Source organism: Meles meles, chromosome 5, assembly GCF_922984935.1.
Source record: "Meles meles chromosome 5, mMelMel3.1 paternal haplotype, whole genome shotgun sequence".
In the NCBI taxonomy this organism is placed as follows: Eukaryota; Metazoa; Chordata; class Mammalia; order Carnivora; family Mustelidae; genus Meles; species Meles meles.
In genome coordinates this window covers 12,928,827-12,951,665 of record NC_060070.1, presented here as the reverse complement: position 1 = coordinate 12,951,665, position 22,839 = coordinate 12,928,827, and the positions used below count along the sequence as shown (strand labels likewise).

General features: G+C 42.7%; 1 pseudogene; it reads left to right on the top strand.

Moving 5' to 3' along the window:
* Positions 1–15,160: 15,160 nt before the first annotated feature.
* Positions 15,161–22,839, top strand: part of LOC123942079 — a 40,530-nt pseudogene continuing 32,851 nt past the window's right edge.

Genomic DNA, 22,839 nt, shown 5'->3' with positions numbered 1-22,839 from the left:
AAACAAACAACTAATTATTGTAGACTCATGAGAGCTTATCCATGAAACATCCAGTCACCTGAATACCCAGGCAGGATATTAAAGATATTTTCATACTGAGAACCTTCCACTAATTCTCCCATCTCTGATACCATGGTCTATGCTTTCATTTTCAAATTCTAGCTATTTAGGTCTAATGGCAATTCTTTAAGAGAGCAGAAAAAGGAAGTGCAAACTATTTAAAAAGTCATTTAAAAAACCCAAATAATCAAAAGAGTCTGCTTAACTGTTGCTTTCTGAGCTGCAAAGATCATGACAGATGCAGTAAGCTAAACTGAAAAAAAGTTGCTTGTCTTAACCAATATTTTCTTCAAAGACAAGGGGCTGATATGTTGCCATTGTGCAGAGACTGGCCCATGTATCACTCAGATGCTTCTAGAGTCAAAGAAAAATAGAAAGAGCTCATGAGGAGCAACAGGTCAGAGTCACCAGGAGCCAAACCACATTCTCAGAACCCTTGGGAGTGAGTAATCCCCACCCCCAATTCTCTCTCCAGCTCCAAGTGAGTTGAGTCCAATGGCCAAACTCTCATTTGGCCCCTTTGTCCCTGGGAACATGGCTTATGCTCCCTAACACGCACTGATGTCTACTTTTATAAAGGTCAAGGGGTCTGGGACACCTGGCTCAGTCGGCTCAGTCAGTGGAGTATGCGACTCTTGATCTTGGGTTTGTGAGTTCGAGCCCCACGCTGTTTGTGGAGATTACTTAAGAATAAAAAAAATCTTTGGGGTACCCCGCAGGGCATGGAGCCTGCTTAAAATTCTCTCTCTTCCTCTAACCTCTGCCCCTGCCCTGCCTGCATGCACTCTCATTTTCTCTCTATCTCTCTCAAAAAGAAAAATCTTTTTAAAAAAAGTAAAAATAGGGTTGCCTGGGTGGCTCAGTGGGTTAAAGCCTCTGCCTTCAGCTCAGGTCATGATCCCAGGGTTCTGGGATCGAGCCCCACATCAGGCTCTCTGCTCTGTGGGGAGCCTGCTTCCTCCTCTCTCTCTCTCTGCCTGCCTCTCTGCCTACTTGTGATTTCTGTCTGTCAAGTAAATAAATAAAATCTTTAAAAAAAAAAAGTAAAAATAAAGGTCAAGGAGTCTTACAACTGGGTGACCAGATATCCTGCTTTACCAGGCACAATCCTTGTTTATGTCTGTGCTGTCAACCCGAAAACCAATAGTGGCTTTTTTCACTCTAAAAAATGTCTCTGTTTAGATAATAAATTATACGGTCACCCTACCTCCAACCGGTTGGAGCAGGAATTCAATGTCTGCTTCTGAGCCTCTTCCATTGACTCCGCACAAGCAGCTGATCCTGTGGAATTCCAGTGAATTCCTGTGAAACATAACAATTTGAGCAGCGTCTTCGAAATCAGAGGTACGAGTTGGAGCTAAAATGTACACGTTCCAGGAACCCTCAGAAAAATTCCAGGATTACATTTAAGAAACATAAATCCCGGCTGCATGGCTCTGGAACATAATTAATTTTTAAAAAACATAAGGAAGGCCCCTCTACAACCTCAAGTGGAGATGGTGAAGGCATGCGGGAAATGCAGGGCTAAGAGCTTCCTGAGAGCAGAACCTGGAGGGGCCGGAAACCCCCTTTCGGGAGAACAGGGTGTTTGCTCAGCGACTGGGCGGCCTCCTCTGAATAACGCCTCCCTCATCCCTGCCGGCCAGTGAACAGCACACTCCGCAGAGCTTCTGACCCCTGGCTCCCCGCCTTCCCCAGCTCTGGGTCTTTTACAGAGGATTCTGAACTGCTGCTGCATTTGTTTTATCTTGAAGAAACAACTCTGTTGAAGTATTAACACAGAATAAACTGCACAAGCTTCAAGTGTACGTTTTAATCAGTTTTCACGTCCTTTGGCTCCTATCACGAAAATGAACATACCCATGACCCCCAAAAGATCCCCCCTGCCCCCACCCCTGGTAATTCCTCCCGTCAGCCCCTCCAGCTCCACAACTCCCATCCCCAGGCATTTTTCATGCGGTTTAAAACAAAACAGAAGAAACAAACAAGGAAAACTTTTAAGAAGTGATCCTTCTCAAGTATTTTTTTTTTAATTGCTTAATTTAAAAGGCCTGAAGCGCTCAGGTTTCTTGCTAATCCATGTGAAACGTACACAGCAATCTGCTTAGCTGTCTGGCACACTTTTCACATTAAAAAATAAATAAATAAAATACAAGAAAATTCCAAGAGAGCAAAGAACATATTTGGCCTGTTTAACAAGCATAAGGAAAAGAAGCATTTGCTTTAGTTTAAGGCCATTAAAAGCATTCTTTCCTATGGAAAAGTGAATGCCAGGAACAGCTAGACACTGAAATGGTCCAAGTTTTTATTAAAAAGTGAGACATGGCATCGCTAAAGGAAAGACCCACTCAGATAATAGAAATAAATCAAACTATCTCCAAGTGGAATGCCTCGTTTCCACAAAGCTGTCAATTATTGAGGAACCCCCATCAATACTTGATCTAACTGACTGGTAACTCTAACTTTGAAAAAAAAAAAAAAATGCTCAAAGTTTACCCTTGGTTTGGATTGCATTGGCTCTGGGGGAAGAAAGCAAACAACCGACCTTTTCCTTTTAATGACGGGAAACTTTGGAAAAGCACAGTTCCTAGAATCTTCCATTAAGTAACCACAGGAGCCTTCAAGTCATTTCACTTCGGCTTCTCATGGCATGACAAAGCATCTTCAAAGCCCCTTTAAGCTCTAAATTTTAATACTGCGTGACCTTCCCAGGAATATTCGTGTCCAACAAAGGGTCCAAGTGGTTCACATTCACCCCGGTGGAACGAAGAGAAAAACCAGCTCCCCCTCCATAGCACTCCTCTGCTGTGGCTGTTAGACTAGCGAGGGTTGTATAGCTACTATATAACTTTGACGGACTCAACCAGAAAATAACCTCATTAAAAATCAAAAAACATCAGCTGGAAGAATAAAGAACGATGTCACAGACGTGGTCCGAGGAGAAACCGCTGAGCCTAGGGCAGCTCGTGGCACGGCATCTTGCGGCCACCACCGTTATGCCAGAGAGAAGAAAGCCGCCAAGGTCTCCATCACTGTGTCACCAGCTCCCAGTTCAGTTTCCCCATCCTGTGTTTCCCCGCCTTCTGCATGCCCCGGTACTACAGAAAATGAGGGGTTTGAGACTACGCTGAGGTACAGGGGGATGCTAAAAGTCAGGGGTCGCATGTCCAGGAGCTTTGCCTACTCCAATCCCTACCAGCCATTCCCAAGGACTGAAGAGTGCCATATCTCAACATGCCTATGACCTAGGCCTGGTCAACTGCTGCGTCACAGCACACTGGTTGGGAGGCCCCGCCCAGGGCACTTGTGTCTACTTCGCTGACACAGCGTAGGTTATACTCCCCAGCTGCAGGAGGCTAGGAAAACAAATACCAATTTTTACCTTTTACTGCTGTAATGAGAAGCAGATCCCGCTAAATTGGGGGAATTCCCCCCAAACAGATCCAGGCAGGTGTTGGGAGGAAAAGGAAGGGGTAAGGGTTGGGAAGAGCCACCAAAAACCAATAAATTTGGTACACAAATTTATTTCAGCGGACGTTGCCAAGAACGATCGTGCCATAGGACAGGAGGAAGAGGACTTGGGCTTAGAAACAGGATTTCCGTAAAGCTTGATACCGCATAATTGTGCGATCTGTTTGCCTCCCTGGAGCCACTCAAAACAGCAACGCCAAATTCAGTGAGGCCATTCTTTCACAGGAGTAATTCCATGCTGTTTACCATAAATAGTATTACCCAGAAGCCCAAGTACAGGTGTCTCTGCTTTACAGGGTCCATTCTGCCCCGATCTGGCCACACCTCTCCTCTTCAGGTGAGGTGATGGAGGGACCACTCAGGCTCACCTGATGTCCCCACTCTGGGCACACACCATTCACCCCTTCTAGACTATGCTCTGTGCATCCAGGACTCAGAATGACCCACCCAAATGACCACTTCTAGGGCCAATGCAAGTTTTTTGCCAAGGAAGGAAACACTCACCATTGGGTGCACGCGCTCAGCACTGAAGGACGGCCAACGGGTGACTCTTTGAGAGGAACACACATGTGACTGGAACGTGGGGGCTGGAAGATGTGCACTGATTTGTGAGGACCCTACAGGGAAGGACAGAATCAGGGTGGGAAGAGAAGAAGAGGGGTGGTAGAGGGACGCTACCTTGTCCTTGTCCCTGTCTGTCTTCTTCGCCTACTCAAAAGTCAAGACAGCCAGGCCATCACCTGCCCTCAAAGCAAGATCATCTATGTCATTATCTATATCACGTGGCCTTTCAGAGCTTCCTCAACACAGAACTTAGAGATCATCAGCCCCACTCGGAACTGAAAAACCACAGGGACTGAGCCACCCCACGCCTCAGCTAACTGGGATAGGGTGCAACCAACTCTACCTCCTGTCAGGCTCTGGGAGTGCCATCCACAACACGAGAGTTACCTCAGAGTATAAGGAAATGGGAAGGGCACTCACCAGGACCAAAGACGGGGTGGGACAACATGAGGGGACAGCAGCGTTGCTTCTGCCAGGGATCCTGAAACCACAGATTTCCACCTGAGTCCCTTCCTCATCCTACGGCTAAGACACTGTACTTTTCTCAGTCAGACCTACCATGCTAGCACCAGCCTCTGTCAGTTTTCCAGGGGGACAATCACAATCTAAGCCTAACCCTCCACAGCATACCAGACGCAGGCTCTGGGACTACACAGCTTCACATGGATTCTAGCCTCTGGGAGGGACAGGGCTACATCTATGTCACCCCATGTATGACTGGATTGAGGCTGGGCACTTGATCCCAAGCCAGCCAATTCAATGGCTTCCCAGCAGCCAAGTGATTTCTCCCTTGGAAAAATGTGAACTAACAGGCAGCCCCAGCCAATGATGACCTGATACAGCATCAGGGCTGGCAGCCAAGTTGGCTGGTTACAAGATGAAAAAGCAGAGAATCCACTGACGAGAAGAATGTATCTGATACACAGAAACAGAAGCGAGAGACCGGGTGTCCCCTGAGAGACTGGGGGAGCGGTTTCGGGTTCCTTGTGGCTCTCCAGGCTTCAATGTGGCGGCAATAACTTTCACTGAAATTAAATTTTCTTCCTGCACAAGGGGCCAATGGGATTTCTGTTACCTTAAATACAGTATGAAGACAAAAACAAGAAAAAATACCTGATGTCACTTGAGCCCACTTGCCTCTGTCTAGCATGAAGCCAAAAGAAACTTGAGTGAAGTTCAAGATCTTGCAGTTCAAGATCACTCTTTAAGACCCCATTCACACAAATAAATATGCCTGACATCTGTCACCCAGGTTCCACAACCATGCGGGATCATGAACTGCACATTCCCCTGAGGACCTCCGGCCCCATGCTCCTTGTTCAGAGGATGGCTGAGTCACCTACCTTCCAACTCTGACTTTCCCTGAAACATCTTCTACACCTCTACACTGAGTTTCTTACACAGAGCTCCCCCTTGCACCCATACCAGACCACCCTGAGAGAGAACAGAGTCCAGTCCTAGTGTGGTTCCTTTGGGCCTCGCTACATCATATACCAGGCATCAAGCACCATGGCATTAGCCACTTCTGGAAGAACTGCCCATAGCAACCATTCCTCCCCCTGCAAACTTCTATCCCTTTGATGTACGCCCTGTTTCAGCACTTGGACTTTAACACCAAGCACTATCCTCCTGGACACATCCTTGGCCTCTCAATATCCATATTTGGGGTTCACATCACCTACTCTCCTCTGAACACCCTAGGCAAACCCCCATCTCAGTTGTGATCCTTTCCTGTCCCTCCACGGTAGAAGTATACCCTGCAGACCAGAAAGCAGGTACCAACCACCAGACTTCACACTTCCATAGGCAGAAAACTGGAAATCATTTGGCATTAATATAATAAATTAATTACCGCAAAACTGTAGAGAATCAAAACCCTGTGAGTCACAGCTGGACTGAACACGTTTCACACCAAACTTCAAAATCCCATCAGACACACAGTTTACATAAATTCACCTTTTAAATATAAGCTGTCACAATGGAGTTCACAGAAGCAACAGTCCAGGGAAAATGTCATTATGTGCAGTGAAAGGTCTTAATCTGACCAGGCAGTGAGTGAAATTATCCACAAAGACTCATTCTCCAGAGAAGGCCTCATGGGACCTGAGTAAAGCAATCAAAGAGAATTCTTTTTCCTGGAAGAGAAGCTAACCAAAAAATATCCAATCTCTAACGAAGGGCACACCTCTTCTTAGCAGTACAAAAACTGATTCAAGCTTTACAGAGTTAAACAAACTGCCTGCAAGAACCATTATTTCTTTTTCTGCTTTTCAACTTAGGTCTTCAGAAAGCTGCCGATTATTCTTATCTGGGAACTCAAATTTTACTGTAACACAATGACCACCTGATACAACTGAAGCTCTTTGATCTTATCCAGATGCAAGTGCCTCTCACCACTGGGTCTTTATTCAGACGGTCAACCCTGCCCTGTGGCTTTGCCCCTCCTGGCTTCCCACTGAAATCCCAACTTTTCTTCAAGGCCCAGCTCAAATTCCTCCCCATTGGGCAGTGATCTTTCTCACAGCTCTGAATTCTGACAGTGCTTACTACCCAAGTCACTACTTTGGCATCTGTCATGTATTACGTGATGTTGCTGACTTCCTATGAAGTCAACTTTCTCATTCTATTTAGTCTCCCTGGAGCTCTGATATCAGCATCCCACTGATAAGCTCCAAAGCAATATGAGACCCTTTAGTATTAAAGAAAGATTCAACTCAATATATTGCGTATACATAAGGCTGAAATGGATACATACATTTGAGAAAGATTTTGAGAAACAAGATTTGAAATAAAGTGGGTTGTTTGAATCCTGCTCTTGGATTTGGGGTGGCCCCATAAAATGGCTGTCAACTGGGGCATCCCAGTCTTGGGTCTGGCTGAACAGGGACAGTCTGGACAAGGGCAGATGAGAGAAAAACTCTGACTGTGGTCCAGAAGAACCCACAGTCAGAACACCAAGTTCAAAATTCAAAGGTAATCTAAAAAATGGCAATCCAAAGGGACAAAAGAAGGCAATGTATGGAAGAGTTCAAGGCAACTGTTTGAAAATTAAAGTTGTAAGCAGATGGAAAACTCTTTTATGTGGCGCCTAGTGCATGACTTAGGGATGAAAGTGGAAACTTAAAGCAACCAAACAAGGCTGGACAATGATTTTTAAGTATAACACTTAGGAACTAGAACACCCTCTTCTACAAAACTCACATTCCATCCGCCTGTGGATATATTTCTTCAGTCATGTATACTCTGTGCAGCCAGGACTTTCTCATTTTCTCTTGGTAGATCTCCAGAGTGTAGCATAATGCTTGGAACCCAGTATGTTCTCAGTAATAATATCTTTAACTCTGAACTTAGCTGCTTTGTTCAGTTATATGCTGACTACCTTAATAAGTGACTGACACACAGTGGACTCAATCAATGCTTACTGAATTAATGGGAATGAATGGACTGGTGAGTGGATGCTTGCCAATAGGCCAGACCCTCTCTAGGTGTTGAAGAACCTGAGTTTTCCCTCTAGTAGGTTAAAGGAATTAAATTATTGTGATATATTTTATTCACTGTCAAGTGAGTATGGGAAGGATGGGGATACTTCATTAAATGCTGAGTATGAAATAACCATTAAATCATCCTAGACTATCTGCTCCAGCTAATCTAGATCTAGTGCAGTAAACAAATAAGAGACCACGAGTCGCCAACCCATTGTAGACATCAACAGTCTAATGTATTGCTACTCGATTTACAAGGCAATTAAATTTTCTCATGGAAAGGCGGGGCTCATTGTCATGGCTCACTCCCCCAATATCTGTGAGAACCAAATACCTCTCCTAATAATAAACACATGTCATAAGAATCAGATTGAAAACCAATACCCACCCTCAAGCACCCCCAGCCCAACCATAAAAACACATGTGCCTTTTCTTACATCTGTATCACTAGTAAGTGTTAACTGTCCAATCTACCAACAGCCTTTATCCTCATTTTCTAAAGGTGCAATCCTCAGGACCCATACATGTGCATGTATACTTATGTCCACACACACACGTGTACACACACACATACACATACCACCATGTGGCTCCTAAGGGCAAGAGTTTCATACTTCCCTGGAAAACAACAGCTTAAAGACTACCGAATTAAGGGATATTGGTTAATTACTCATTTATTAAATTATTAACTTACTCTTTCTTCACTCATTAAACATTTATGGAGTCCCCACTCCTGCAAATATTTTCCTACATATTGCAGAAAATTCAAAGACATTAATAAGACACATTGCGTATCTTCAAGGATACTGCCCTCAGTTGGGGAAAAGAGACAGTCAGCATCACTGTGGAATGAGACCTGTGCTAACACAGAGTCGTCAGGAAGCTGTTACGATCCCACGTCACACACGGCCAGGAGCCTTCTTTTACTGAGCGCCTGCTCTGTGTGAGGAGCTTTTCAGAAGGCATCTCACTAATTCTTACAACAGCCCTCTGCAGGAGGTGTTATATCTGCTTTCCAAGTTTTAAAAAAGAAACTTGAGGAATTTAAGTATTTGTTCCCACTGTGACCTGTTCTGCTTTCATGCTAGCAAGCAGCAGAACCAGGATTTTAATCGAGTTGCCTTTGACTCACGAGTCTGTTACCTGGAGTATGAGGGCATGGCTTCAGTGAAGAGATGAAACTTTCCTTAAATACTGAAAGCTGAAAAGACATTTACCAGGCAGAACTAGGGAGTGGGTAAGAGGGCATCCGGAGCAGTAGGAACAGCGTATATGGAGACTCCTCGGAGGAAGGTGCAGAAGGACCAGCAAGGAGGCCAGTGCAGCTGGACAAAGGATAAGGTAAGAGACTGCGTGTCATCTGGATCACTTCCTGGTTTCTTTTGGAAGTTTTCATTCTGGACCAAATATACCACCTCCTCCGTGACCAGTCCGAGTCTGCGAACATGGGGACACTGCCAGATGAAGGAATCCCATCACCCTCCCTTTGCCGGCAGCTTAGAGAATGTTTGTTTTTCATCACTGCCTCATTAACCTCACTGTGAGGAATTCAGGTTCATCAAAGCGGCATTACCAATATTTATGTCAGTTTTCAAACTTAATTTCTCAGTGTGGAAGAGAAACAAGGCAGTGGTGGAATGTTTTTATTTCATGGGCACAGGACTTCTATAATTGCTTCTCGTCTTGGCTGTCGTTGAGGATACCTCCCTGTTTTTCCATTCAAACAGTAAACACTTCCTTTGACTTCCTGGACTTCCCGAATAAGAAGATAAATAGTAATGACTTTTACCCGTTTCATCATAATGGACGACATTTTTGAGGTTGTTGTAAACACTGTACAATACATCTCCATGAAGTAAGATGTGACTGAGAGAATGACGATGTGCCTGACACTCCAATTCCATCCCAGGGACTGGTCTGTCTCTGGCTATTTTGGGGAACACAGACTGGGTATAGGTAGAGCCTCTGACAGCCTGAGTCAACTCTCCATCTTCACCAGAATCTCCCCTCATGCTATCAGACATATGAAAAAATGTTCATCATCACTAGCCATCAGGGAGATTCAAATTAAAACCACATTGAGATACCACCTGACACCAGTTAGAATGGCCAAAATTAGCAAGACAGGAAACAACGTGTGTTGGAGAGGATGTGGAGAAAGGGGAACCCTCTTCCACTGTTGGTGGGAATGCAAGTTAGTGCAGCCACTTTGGAGAACAGTGTGGAGATTCCTCAAGAAATTAAGAATAGAGCTTCCCTATGACCCTGCAATTGCACTGCTGGGTATTTACCCCAAAGATACAGATGTAGTGAAAAGAAGGGCCATCTGTACCCCAATGTTTATAACAGCAATGGCCACGGTCGCCAAACTGTGGAAAGAACCAAGATGCCCTTCAACGGATGAATGGATAAGGAAGATGTGGTCCATATACACGATGGAGTATTATGCCTCCATCAGAAAGGATGAATACCCAACTTTTGTAGCAACATGGACGGGACTGGAAGAGATTATGCTGAGCGAAATAAGTCAAGCAGAGAGAGTCAAGTATCATATGGTCTCACTAATTTGTGGAGCATAACAGAGAACACGGAGAACATGGGGAGATGGAGAGGAGAGGGAGATGAGGGAAACTGGAAGGGGAGATGAACCATGAGAGACTATGGACTCTAAAAACAACCAGAGGGTTTTGAAGGGGCGGGGGGGGTGGGAGGTTGAGGAACCAGGTGATGGGTAATAGGGAGGGCACGTACTGCATGGAGCACTGGGTGTGATGCCAAAACAATGAACACTGCTATGCTGAAAATAAACAAATAAAAAAAAAAAAGCAAAAAAAAAAAAAAAAGAATCTCCCCTCATGGGCTCTAAGCTCTTTGAGGGCAAGGTCCACCCCTTGCTCACCCCTGTATCCCCAACATCTGCCATAGTACTAGTACCTACGAGGATACTGGCATTTTTTGTGAAATAAATGATTCCCAAACAATCATCCCCAAATAGTTCTTCTACCACCTGCTGTGTTTGCCAAAAAGTTATCAGTTATTAACATATTTTAAGGAACCCCTCTGCCAGGAAAAACGTCAGTTTTGATCAAGGAAGGATGAAAGAGAATGGTGCCAGGACAAAATTATGATGCATGACTAGTCCTGATTCTCACCTCCCTGTGCAATGTGTCAGTCCTATGCCCTTATATCAGTGTCTTTGCACAGCTCAAAGCAGGGCTGACCGTCATACCACCTCTAAAGTACCTGACCTTCCTGAGGGCCTTTCTTCTCTGTAGTTTCCCCATCAGTACTCTGCATTGACCCACTGGCCCAGTGACGGTGGTTGGTGAGGAGGATGGGGTGCTAATGGGAACATGACTTGCCAGAAGAAGAGAACAAAGGCCCTGTGGGCTGGGTTTGGGATATTAGAACACTCTTCAAAATAGTCAGTCAATGCTCCCAAGCATAGGCAAGCGAGGAAGTAAGGTTTCCCAAATATCCTACATGCTAACGAGGCTAAGCAGTGAGAAGCAGAATTGACCCAAGCCACCCAAATGCCCCCTTGGTTGTTGTCCACTCACTCTTCTCCAAGCAAATCGAGGAAGAGATACACGATGACAATGAGGCAGCAAACCCATGGCTGAGACGAAATATGGTTGTGGCTTCTGAGTGAAGGAATCCCCAAACTATAAAAAATGATGGTAGCAATGAGGACCTGGCCATTCATCATATAGTTTTGGGTGAATCAAAACATCAGAAGTTTGTTCTTTCTTAGCCAGAAGCAAGCAGCTGCTCAAAACCAGAAGTGGATACAGATCTTTGCGCCGCAGAGCAAAGCTAGCCAGGCTCAGATGCCCAGACCCTGCTCAGCCCCAGGTGGCCCCCGGCAAGAATGGAGTACCGGGTGTGATGGTAGCCAAAGGTACCACGGACCCACATGGCAACATGCACAGGCACAGGCACACAACAAATGGGGCCTATGGGCCCAGACACCCACCCACTGCCAGGAGGTGCCTGAGGAAGGAGGCAGCACCAGGGCCCAAGTACTGACGTTGGAGCAAGAGTCATGGGAGGAAAAAGCCACCCCACTTTGCCCACACGCTGGCCTCCCATCCATTCTCTAATCCTTGTATTCTCAGGGGGATAGCAGTGATCTCCGGGCTGCTGTTGCCAGAGCCCCTAACTCACACACACCTTAGACGCTTTTGTCCACACTTCTAGAATGGGAAGCAGTTCCGATTTCAACTTATGGATTTTGGACACCGGGGAAGTGAAATTAGAAGATTTTGTGGATGACAACCTCTGGACCGATTCAGTGTATTGTTATAGCTTCCACATCTGAATGTGTTTGTTGCTGGTGTGTTACACATTTGCATTCCCCTGCTCCGTAAGTATCAGAGCGATTCTCCTATTCAGGGTGTGGGATACACAGAAAGGTGCAAGTGGAACATCACCCCCACGCCCCGCCACAACAAACTGCTTTGGGTGGTCCAGTAGAAACACTATAAAATTCTACAAGGGGAAAGGGAAGTTAGGGCTTACTCATGCCATTTCCCAAGTGCATCATCACCATCTGTACTAGGCAGCCAGCTGGTATAACTCTAAAAATGAAAAGAAAAGGCATCTGAAAACTATAAAACACTGATGAAAGATATAAAAGATGACACCAACAAATGGAAAAATATTCTGTGTTCATAGGTTAGAATAATCAACATTGTTATAATGTCCATACTACCCAAAGCAATCTACAGATCAGTACAATTCCCATCAAAATAACAGCAGTATGTTTCGCAGAACTAGAACAGAGAATACTAAAATAAGTATAAAATCACAAAAGAGTGAATACCCAAAGTAATCTTGAGAAAGAAGAACAAAGTTGAAGGTATTATAATTTCAGATTTCAAGAATATACTAAAAAGCTATAGTAGTCAAAACCATATGGTACTGCCATAAAAAAGAGACACATAGATCAACAGAACAGAATAGAAAACCCAAAATAAGCCATGATTACATGGTCAATTAATCTATGACAAAGGAGGCAAAACTATACAATGGGGGAAAGACAGTCTTCAGTAAATGGTGCTGGGGAAACTGGACAGCCACATGCAGAATGAAACTGGACCACTTTCTAACACAAAATAAACACAAAATGGACTAAAGATCTAAATGTGAGACCTGAAACCATAAAAATCTAGAAAAGAACACAGGCAGTAATTTCTCTGACATTGGCATAGCAACATTTTTCTAGGTGCTTCCCAAGGTAAGGGGGGAAAAGCAAAAATAAACTATTGAGACTATATCAACATATAAAAGCTTTTTCACAGCAAAGGAAACCATCACCAAAACAAAAAGGCAATCTACTGAATGGGAGAAAACATTTGCAAATCATTCATCCAATAATGGGTTAATACCCAAAATGCATAAAGAACTTTCAACTCAACACCAAAAAAGAAAAAAAAAAAAAAAAAAAAAAAAAAAACCTGACTAAAAATGTGCAGAGCATCTGAATAGACATTTTTCTAAAGAAGACATACAGATGGAAAGAGATGCCCAACATCACAACATATACTAATAATCAAGGAAATGCAAATCACAATGAGATATAATTTTATACCTGTCAGAATAGCTAAAATCAAAAAGATAAGACATACAAGTGCTGGTGAAGATGTGGAGAAAAAGGAACCTTGTGCATTATTGGTGAGAATGCAAATTGGTGCAACTGTGGAAAACAGTATAAAGGCTCCTCAAAATATTAAAAATAGAATTACCATATGATCCAGTTAATCTATTGGGTATTTATCCAAAGAAAATGAACACACTAATTTGAAAAGATATATGGACCCCTATATTTATTGCAGCATTATTTACAATAGCCATAGAGGCTCATTTTCTGATGAGACCAACTAGAATCAAGCTGCTGATCAAGGCTACACCCTTCGGATTGCCACCATGGCCACTTGGAACTATCACTACACTGGCCATGGCCAAGCATCCACATTCGTACAACAAAATGCACCACCCATGCAACAACAACAAAAAAATAATGCAGAAGCTAACACTGTGATTTGTAACTCCTCCATAAGTGGTCCATTTGTCTTATAGTAGAAGAAGCCGTACTGTGTTAGTATTACTGCCCTCTGCTCTTGGCAAATTGACTATGTCAGACCTTGACTTCCACCCAGCCATGGGCTATAGAAACAGAAAGACTCATGTGGACATGGCTGTTCCTGAACTATTCTACGGGGCCTGACATCACAGGATACCCCTTCACTGAGAATATGGCTTGCTTCTTAACCCCTCTATTGCCATCTGCAACTATTGTCAATGATACTAAAGATCAATAGGTCAGTCTAAACTCCCTTGCAGGAATTGTAATGGGGCTTCATGTCTTCGGCCATTAGCCACAAAACCCTAACAGGCTAACATTAACTTGGAAGGAGGATAAACTTCAGAGCATCACAGTTCTTGACACTAGTTAAATAAGGGCAGGGTGGGAGGACATGCTGATATTCAAATGAAGTGAGTGATCATATCCACATGGCATTTCTTTAGGGGACGAGCTGAAGAGAGATCATTCCTATGAACCTTCAAAAAATGAATTTCCCATCAACAAACTGCTACTGCACATCAGGTAGATGAATGGAAGAAACTCCCCCACTGGCCTTCCCGTTCCAGGACTGAGAGGGCTGTTGAAGCAACACTTGAATAGTACAGAACAGTCAGCACCGAAGGCAATGCAGGCAACAGAAAAAGCTGGGTTACCGCTTCTGACAGGTTCTGCTCTTAATCCAGTCTTTGTCTTTAACTCTGGGAACTAAGGTAACTTATTTAAGGCCTCAGAAACCCCTGTTTTTACATCAGTACAATGGGAATATTAAACCAATCTCGTGCAGATTGATACATTAGTTGTCATGCAAATCACCTAGCCCTGAGCCTGATGCCAGCCCCTTCCCCTCACCCAGGCTCCCTTAAAAAAAAAAAAAAAAAAAAAAAAACCAGGGGCCCCGCCTCAGAGCCCTTAGCTGACAGCCAGTCTTCTCCCAATCATTCACACCCACCCCTCCCGTGCAAAGTCAGGGGCCAATTTACTGCTCATCAGCGCAGAAGGCCTCTTCTTCACAGGCCCAAACGGGGGCACCACCCCGTTGCCGACTCTGTCTAGAAAGACACTGACGTGCGTCTTGCACAGACCTGCCAGGGACTTTCCCTGGTCTGACGGTGGCAGCCCCTTATCTTCGTCCTCCTCCAGCCGCTGCTGGTTCTGAGCCTGGAGGCCACAGGACAGAAAAACAAAGCTGAAAAAGGCCTGTGCTGGTGTTAAGGGGTTGGAGTCACCTTTCCGTGTCCCCACAACTATGGCCAAATGGAAAAACGTGCATCAGTCAGCGCTCCTTTCAATATCTCCTCCTCTCCCTTCCCCACCTCTTTCCCTCCCTGCTTCCAGGCACAGGAGAGCCGCTGAGTCTGCAGGGAAGAGGGCAGAATCCTTCCTCCCATTGAGCCTTCACCTAGGCTGCTTTGAATGAGACTTGTTCTAAATGTCTGCTTCCTGTACAAAACTGTTAAGTGCCTGGGGACTCTAGTTTCCTCAGCTCTCCTCCGTAATGCTCAGTACAGCACTTTGCATATCCTACGCGCTTGGAAAACTTGACACTGCAGGAAATGCAGGCTTGGAAGAGACCTCGAGAGGACATTTCTGTCATTCAGGAATAGGCAGGTACAACGTTCCTTGTGTTGCAGCAATAGGAAGGGAGCATGGGGCAAGGCCTGGCCTGGGGTCCTTGGGCCTTCAAATTACATTAAACTACAATTTACCTTGACAACTATTGAATTTACAAGAATAAACTCTCCCAGAAAACACTGGAAAGAACATCCATAATAGCATTTGCAAGAAATGCACTAAGACATTAGTCAGTGAAAAGAAAGGCTCCAGCTGCCCAGAAATGCCTGATTAAGTTTGCAAAGGGCAGGAGTAGAAAAAAAGTGACTTCCCCTTTTTCCTAAAACGAAGCCAATTGCCAACTGGCACTCTCTACTGAGACTTCCCCCTAGAGCCTCCTTTCTTTCAGCCAAAGAGGAACATTGTAAGAAGCAAGAAATGCATGTTTATATTTTTCTCTCAAACCTAAACAGGGCTTCCCATCCTCAAGTTTCATCAGTTTTTCTCACTTTTTTCTTTTTTCTGTATATCTTATTCCCAACAGAGATTATAGTGAGGAAGAGTCCACATGAGCCTTTCCTTGACTGTACAACCTCAATCTGGGATTAGAATAAATTCCAAACTCCTTTGCTTTGTTTTTATTCCATGTTACTTTTTCCATAGGCAGTGGTTTCTATTAAATCCATAAATCAGTCACTTGCTAATGGTCTTTTTTTTGGTCATAAAATATACTAGTAACAAAGTTAACTTCATCCATTTGATATTTTCATTGTGTAAATATATTTTAACTCTGAGTCATAAGAAAATAAGATACCAGACAAAAGATACATTTCCTGAGGCAAGAGACAAGGAAGATTTTACACAGAGATTTCATTTGAGGTGGGCCAGCCCACTACAGATATTAATAATTCCCTTTTGTAGACAATTTGAAGCCTGTTTCTATGAGTATATTATATAATCCTACAATTTTTAACCTGGAAAAAAAAAATGTTCGAATTAATCCTTTTTAACCATCTAATTTTCCAAAAGAAGACACTGAGGCTTGGATGTGAAATGACTTGCATGAAGCCTCCTAGGAAGGGAATGTCAGAGGCAAAGCCGGAAATCAGATTTCTCCATGTCTAAGGAGTTGTTTCTAAGAAAACCAAAATAAATATTGTTTAGTAAAAATATGTTATTATGGGCGCCTGGATGGCCCAGTCGGTTAAGTGACCAAACCTTTTTTTTTTTTTAATTTTACTTATTCATTTGACAGAGAGTACAAACAGGGGGAGTGACAGGCAGAGGGAGAGGGAGAAGCAGGCTCCCTGTAGGGAGCCTGATAGGGGGGCTCAATCCCAAGACCCTGGGATCATGACTTGAGTCAAAGTCTGGCACTTAGCCAACTGAGCCACCCAGGTGCCCAAGTGACTGACTCTTGATTTTGACCAAGAGCATGATCATGGTCAAGTAGTGATCTCAGGGTTGTGGGATCAACCCCTTAGTGGGGGCTCTGTGCTCAGCAGGGAGTCCTTAAGATTCTTTCCTTCCCCCTCTCTCTCTGCCTCTCCCCACCACTCATGCATGCACATGCCCATGCACTTTCTCTCTTAAATAAATCTTTTTAAAAAATGTAGTAATGCCTTGCATATAGTAGGCATCCAGTAAGTATCTGTTTGCTGAGTACGTGATTTATGATAATTGTTAAAAAAAAAAAATCACTGATGATAAATAAACAAATGGGGGAGAAGAGACAAATCTCCTGTGAGGAATTCCAAGTAATTTATGTACATACCCTGCCCTCAAGAAGGTGAAGCGTAACTCTCTACTCCGTAAGTGTGGGCTGCTCACAGTGATTTCCCTTCCACAGAGGACAGCGTAGACAGCTGGAGGAGCAAGAGTACCTCCACCGCGAAGACGCTGACAAACACGAGCTCAGCAAGATGGCCAAGGTCAACACCAACAGTGGTAAGTCATGATGGCAGCACGTACCCTCAATATAATGTCGTAAGAACAGTACTTCACATCTGTGGTCGTCCTTCCAAAAAACTATAACCCAATCTAATCATGAGAAAAACATAAAGCAAATCCCAACGGAGGGACATTCTACAAAATACCTCACTAGTACGCCTCAAAACTCTCCAAAACTAGGAAAACTGTCCAGTCATGGGGAGCCTAAGAGACGGCTACTAAATGAAATGAGGCATACATTTTTTTTTTCTTTTAAGATTTTATTTATTTACTTGAGAGAGAGAGAGAGAGCACAAGCATGGGGAGCAGCAGAGAGAGGGGGACAAGCAGATTGCCCCCAATCAGGGAGCCTGGATTCAGATCTCCATTCCAGGACCCTGAGATCATGATCTGGGCCGAAGGCAGATGCTTAACTAACTGAGCCCCCCCGGTGCCCCCTAAATTTAATGAGGCATTCTGGGTGGAATCCTAGGACAGGAAAAAAGACATTACATAAAAACTAATGAGATCTGAATAAAGAACTTAAATCAATAATAATAGTATTGATATTGGTTCATTAATTGTAAAATACACCATACTCATAATGTAAAGTGTTAATAATAGGGGAAGCTGGGTAAGGTTAAATGAGAATTCTCTATACTATCTTCTCAATTATTCTGCAAATCTCAAACTGTTCTAACAACAATAAGAACTATTTTTTATTTTTGAAATCACTGATGAGGGGATTAGGAGAAAAAGCAAATGCCTGTTGTAGCCCATTGACCTCCTGGCTTGCCACACTGTTTTTTTTACCCATCACCCACCTGAAAGCATACTCTCAGGAAGGAGTTCCTTAGGGAAAGGGACACCATCCCCTTCCCACCCAAATATTTGCATACTGTGTTCACACAAATCCTCAAGACAGACTATGGATTAAGAAAACTAGAATACGTAATGCATGAGGACAGGCGTCTTTGTTTTGTTCACTGATGTTTCCCAAGTTCATGGAAGAGTGTCTGATACATGGTAAGAGCTCAACAAATATTTGCAAAATGAATGAAAGCCTTAGGGTAAGAAACTACCCTATTTAATAACATGTATTATATGAAATAAGATCTAAAGTGCTGTAGCTGATTTTTCAAAATAAATATACCAAAACTTAAATATTTGAATGAGTGTGGGCGCTCCAAAGTAGTACCCTTGGCAGGCACACACTTAATTCAATCCTGCTGTTATTATTCCAAATAATTTTAGAATTCTTCACTTGGAATCCTTTAGCACTCACAGAATCAAGTCCAATCATGAATAATGAGACCTTCACGATCCAAGCCCTGCCAAGCTCTCAACACTCATTGCTATTCATTCCCTTCCAACAATTTCTTCTAAACCACTTCCCTTAAGACAAGTGTCCTCCTCCCTGAAACCTTCACCCATCCACTGAAAAAGTTCCAAATCCCCAACAGCCTAGCTTGAGGAACACATTCCCTGAAAACTTTTCCTTATCATCTCGTCACTCGCAACCCAAGAGAGAATTAATCATTTAGAGGGGGTCCTACCGCTTCCCCTTATTATTGCCCTTATCATAATGAGTGGTGTTTATGTGTTTATCTATGTTTTCCACATTAGCCTGTGAGCTTCTCACAGGCAGGAGTCTTGTTTCACTGGTGTCCTTCTGCAGCTACCTACAGAGCTGCTAACTCAATAAGCGCCTACTGAATGGAACGGAACAGAGCTGTAATTAAGTCCAGAGCCATATGACACAACTCCTTTTAACAACCTTAGTGGTGGCAAATCTTAATGCTTTCAGGATGAATGTACTGAAAAAAGATCAAAGACGTTTAGGACCTAATTTGATAAACAAAGTGAGTAATCAGACTGAGTAATGCCGTTTTAAACAAAGACATGTTTATAAATAATGAGATTAATGTCCTTCTGTGTCTCATAAGGTAAATAGGTTCAATAATCAGTCTTAATAACCTTATCACTGAATCTGTGCCTACTACAAAATGCTTTCATAAGCAGATAACAGAATCTAGTTACTGCAAGGATTTATCCCTTCATTATTCAAAGTGCTTTCAAGAAAATGTACTAAGCATCTGTGAGGACATGTCTACCCTGTCATTAGACAAGTCAAACTATGATAAATGAGAAAAGTGTAATCACTATACTTTGGGAACACAGATTCTGAAGCTGGCCTTTTTTTATTTGGTAATAACTTAAGATTTTATTATTTTATTTTGTTGTGGTAAGAATACTTAACATGAGATCCAAAACCTCTTAACACATTTTTTAAGTGTACACTAAGATATTGTTGACTACAGGTTTAAAGTTGTACCGAAGATCGCTAGGACTTACTCATCTTGCTTAACTGAAATGTATGCGTGTCGATTAGTAACTCCCCATTTCCCTCTCCCTCCACCTATGACAAGTCCCATTCCATTCTGTGATTCCATACATTTGATTTCAGATAACTCATATAAGTGAAATCATGCAGTATTTACCCTTCTCTGATTGGCTTCTTTCATTTAGCACAATGTCTTCTAAGTTCAACCATGTTGGGGCGCCTGGCGGGCTCAGTCGGTAGAGTATGCAGCTCTTGATCTCAGGATTGTAAGCTCAAACACCATGCTGGGTATAGAAATTACTTAAAAATAAAATCTTTATAGAATTAATATTTCATTTACAAAAAGTTCATCCATATTATCACATATTGAAGGATTTTTCCTTTTTAAGGATGAATAATATAACATTGTATTTATACCAAATTTTCTTTATCCATTCATCTGTCGATGGACATTTAGGCTGTTGCCACATCTTGGCTATTGTGAGTAGAGCAGTAATAAACAAGATGTCTCATTTTGTTTGAGAAGGTATTTAAAAAGCATTCTCGGGGGGCACCTGGGTGGCTCAGTGGGTTGGGCCTCTGCCTTCGTCTCAGGTCATGATCTCAGAGTCCTGGGATCGAGTCCCGCATCAGGCTCTCTGCTTGATAGGGAGCCTGCTTCCTCTCTCTCTCTCTCTGCCTGCCTCTCTGTTTACTTGTGATCTCTGTCAAACAAATGAATGAAATCTTTAAAAAAAAAAAAAAAAAGAAAGAAAGAAAAAGCATTCTCGGGGTGCCTGGATGGTTCACACAGTTAAGTATCTGACTCCTTTGATTGTGAGACTGAGCCCCGCACTGGGCTCCATGCTGTGTGTGGAGCCTGCTTAAAAAATAAATAAACAAAAAATTAAAACGGCATTCTCATTGAATTGTTGTCTTTAGCCATCTTCAGAGCTAAATGGCGAGTGTGCAGGTGGTATGGTATATGGTGGGAAGGAATGGTGGTATGGTTTAAGGTGGCAAGGAAGATTTAGCCCAGATTGTGACAGCCTTCTACTGCTAGTCTGTGGTGTCGAATGTGAAGCCTTTGGAAGTTTCTGAGTTCAAGGCAAGTATAAGACCTATGTTTCAGAAAGGTCTGCACGGAGGACCCAGTGAGATGTTCAGGGGAAGGGATGAGACTAGAGAAGCATGGGAAGTGGGAAGATCTGTTAGGTGAGGCATTCATCAAGCCAGTGATTCTCACATTACTGGTCTCAAGACCCTGTGACCCTCTTAAAGATTACTGAGGACAGTATGGAGCTTTCATTTACATGGGTTATACGTATCTATTTTTACTATGGTACAAATTAAACTGAGGAATTCTAAAACACAGGAACACATAAGCATATATTCCATTAGCCATCAAAGATGTGGCATCATCGTAGTTTCTGTAGCTTCTGAAAAACACTACTTTGTACTCCTTAAAGAGTAAGAGTGTATGGGATGCCTGGATGGCCCAGACAGTTAAACATCTGCCTTTAGCTCAGGTCATGATCTCAGGGTCCTGGGATTGAGTCTCACATTGGGCTCCTTGCTCAGCAAAGAGCCTGCTTCTCCCTCTGCCCTGCCTCTACCCCTTCTTGTGCTCTCTCTCTGACAAACAAATAAATAAAATCCAAAAAAAAAAAAAAAAGAACGGAAGAAAGAAATGTTAAGAAAACATTAAGAAAAAGAGTGTATAAAGAAAATAAAGTTTCACTATTACAATGAAAATATTTTGATCTCACAGACCACCCCCCCCAAAATGGTTTCAGGGACCCCAGGGATCTCAAGAACATACTTTGAGAACCACTGATCTGGGTAAGAAGCCAAAGGCAGAGATGACAGGAAAGAAAACACACACACACATACACACACAGATTATACTTCAGCAGTAGACTAAGGATATCTCGGTGACAGACTGAATGAGTGCTGGGTTGAATATGGTAGTTTGGGGGCAAATGGAGAAAAAAAACCTAAGAATGATTCAGATTTTTATCTTGGAATATGATGTGGGATGGTGATTCTTTCTCCCAATCCCTCTCACATTTATATATGTGGTTGATAAAATAAAATTTGTATACACTCACATATATTTAAAAGTGTCCCTTAATTTTGGTTTAAGAGGTATAAACTTCCAGTTATAAAATAAGTTACAGGGATGAAAAGTACAGCCTAGGGAATCTATACGGCGACAGATGGTTAACTACAGTTACCATGTTATTTTGTGACATATATGAATGTTGAATCACTATATTGTATACCTGAAACTAATGTAATACTGTATGTCAACTATACCATGAGTAACTCTTTCCAAGTGTCCCGTAATTTTTTTTATCTTTCTATTGAGATTTCTAAGCAAATTCATGACATTCTAACTATAGAGATTCTATGAATTTCTTCCTCTTACCAACAGTACCTACTAAGGACTCGGTATAAATGCTTGATGAATGAAGAGTCATTGAGTGAATTAACTGAGTCAAGTAAATAATTTTCTGAGCCCTCAGATAAACATAAAAATGCAAATGTCAACTCTTAAACAATGAATCACCTTTTAGATGTTTATTGAATTATTTTTCTAAGGGGACAGACTTCAACCTTGCAAGTCCAAGAACAATAGTACTAACCCAACTTTATTCTAAGAAACACCCATCACTTAAGTGTGCCTTTCTTTAAGTAGGGCATGTCCATTTAATTAGTTTTAATTTAAGTCTAATTAACAAGATTTCAACACAGAACAAGATAAAAGCTAACTTATTTCCTGAACTACCAAATCAGTCTCTGATCATTCTGACTGAACCTAAACTCATTTTTTAAAATATAATTTTATTTCAAAGTTTTCAGCCCATTCACTTCAATAAATGAATACAGTTATCCATTTGATTTCAATCAGCCACTTCATTCCATTTTTTCTGACCTGTAACTGTTCCAACAAACCCAGACACATTCCCAGAATCCCACACTAAGTCTCAGGAGATGGTATAGTAATTAACATGTTTTTTAAATTCAGACACTTTTTTTTCTCAGAACATGCAGAGCCATTATGAGACCTGATTTCATGTTCAGCGATGTTCTTCTGCAACTCTCCATGGACTGCTCTGCCTTGTCCAGTGGGTCTTGTCATTCCCGGATCACCTTGTATATGTCATGCTTCTGTGCTTTTCCTCATTCTGTTTGCTTCATCTGGCTTGCTACGTTCCCTCCCTCCTCTTCTTTTCTTTCAAGGTAGAGTTCAACTATCCCATTTGGTAGGAAGTCTTCCCCAGTCCCTCCAGCCTTCCATAATCACTCACTTTCCATAGGCCCATCCATGTTTCTCTACACGTTTCTCTATCCATACTGCTTCTCTA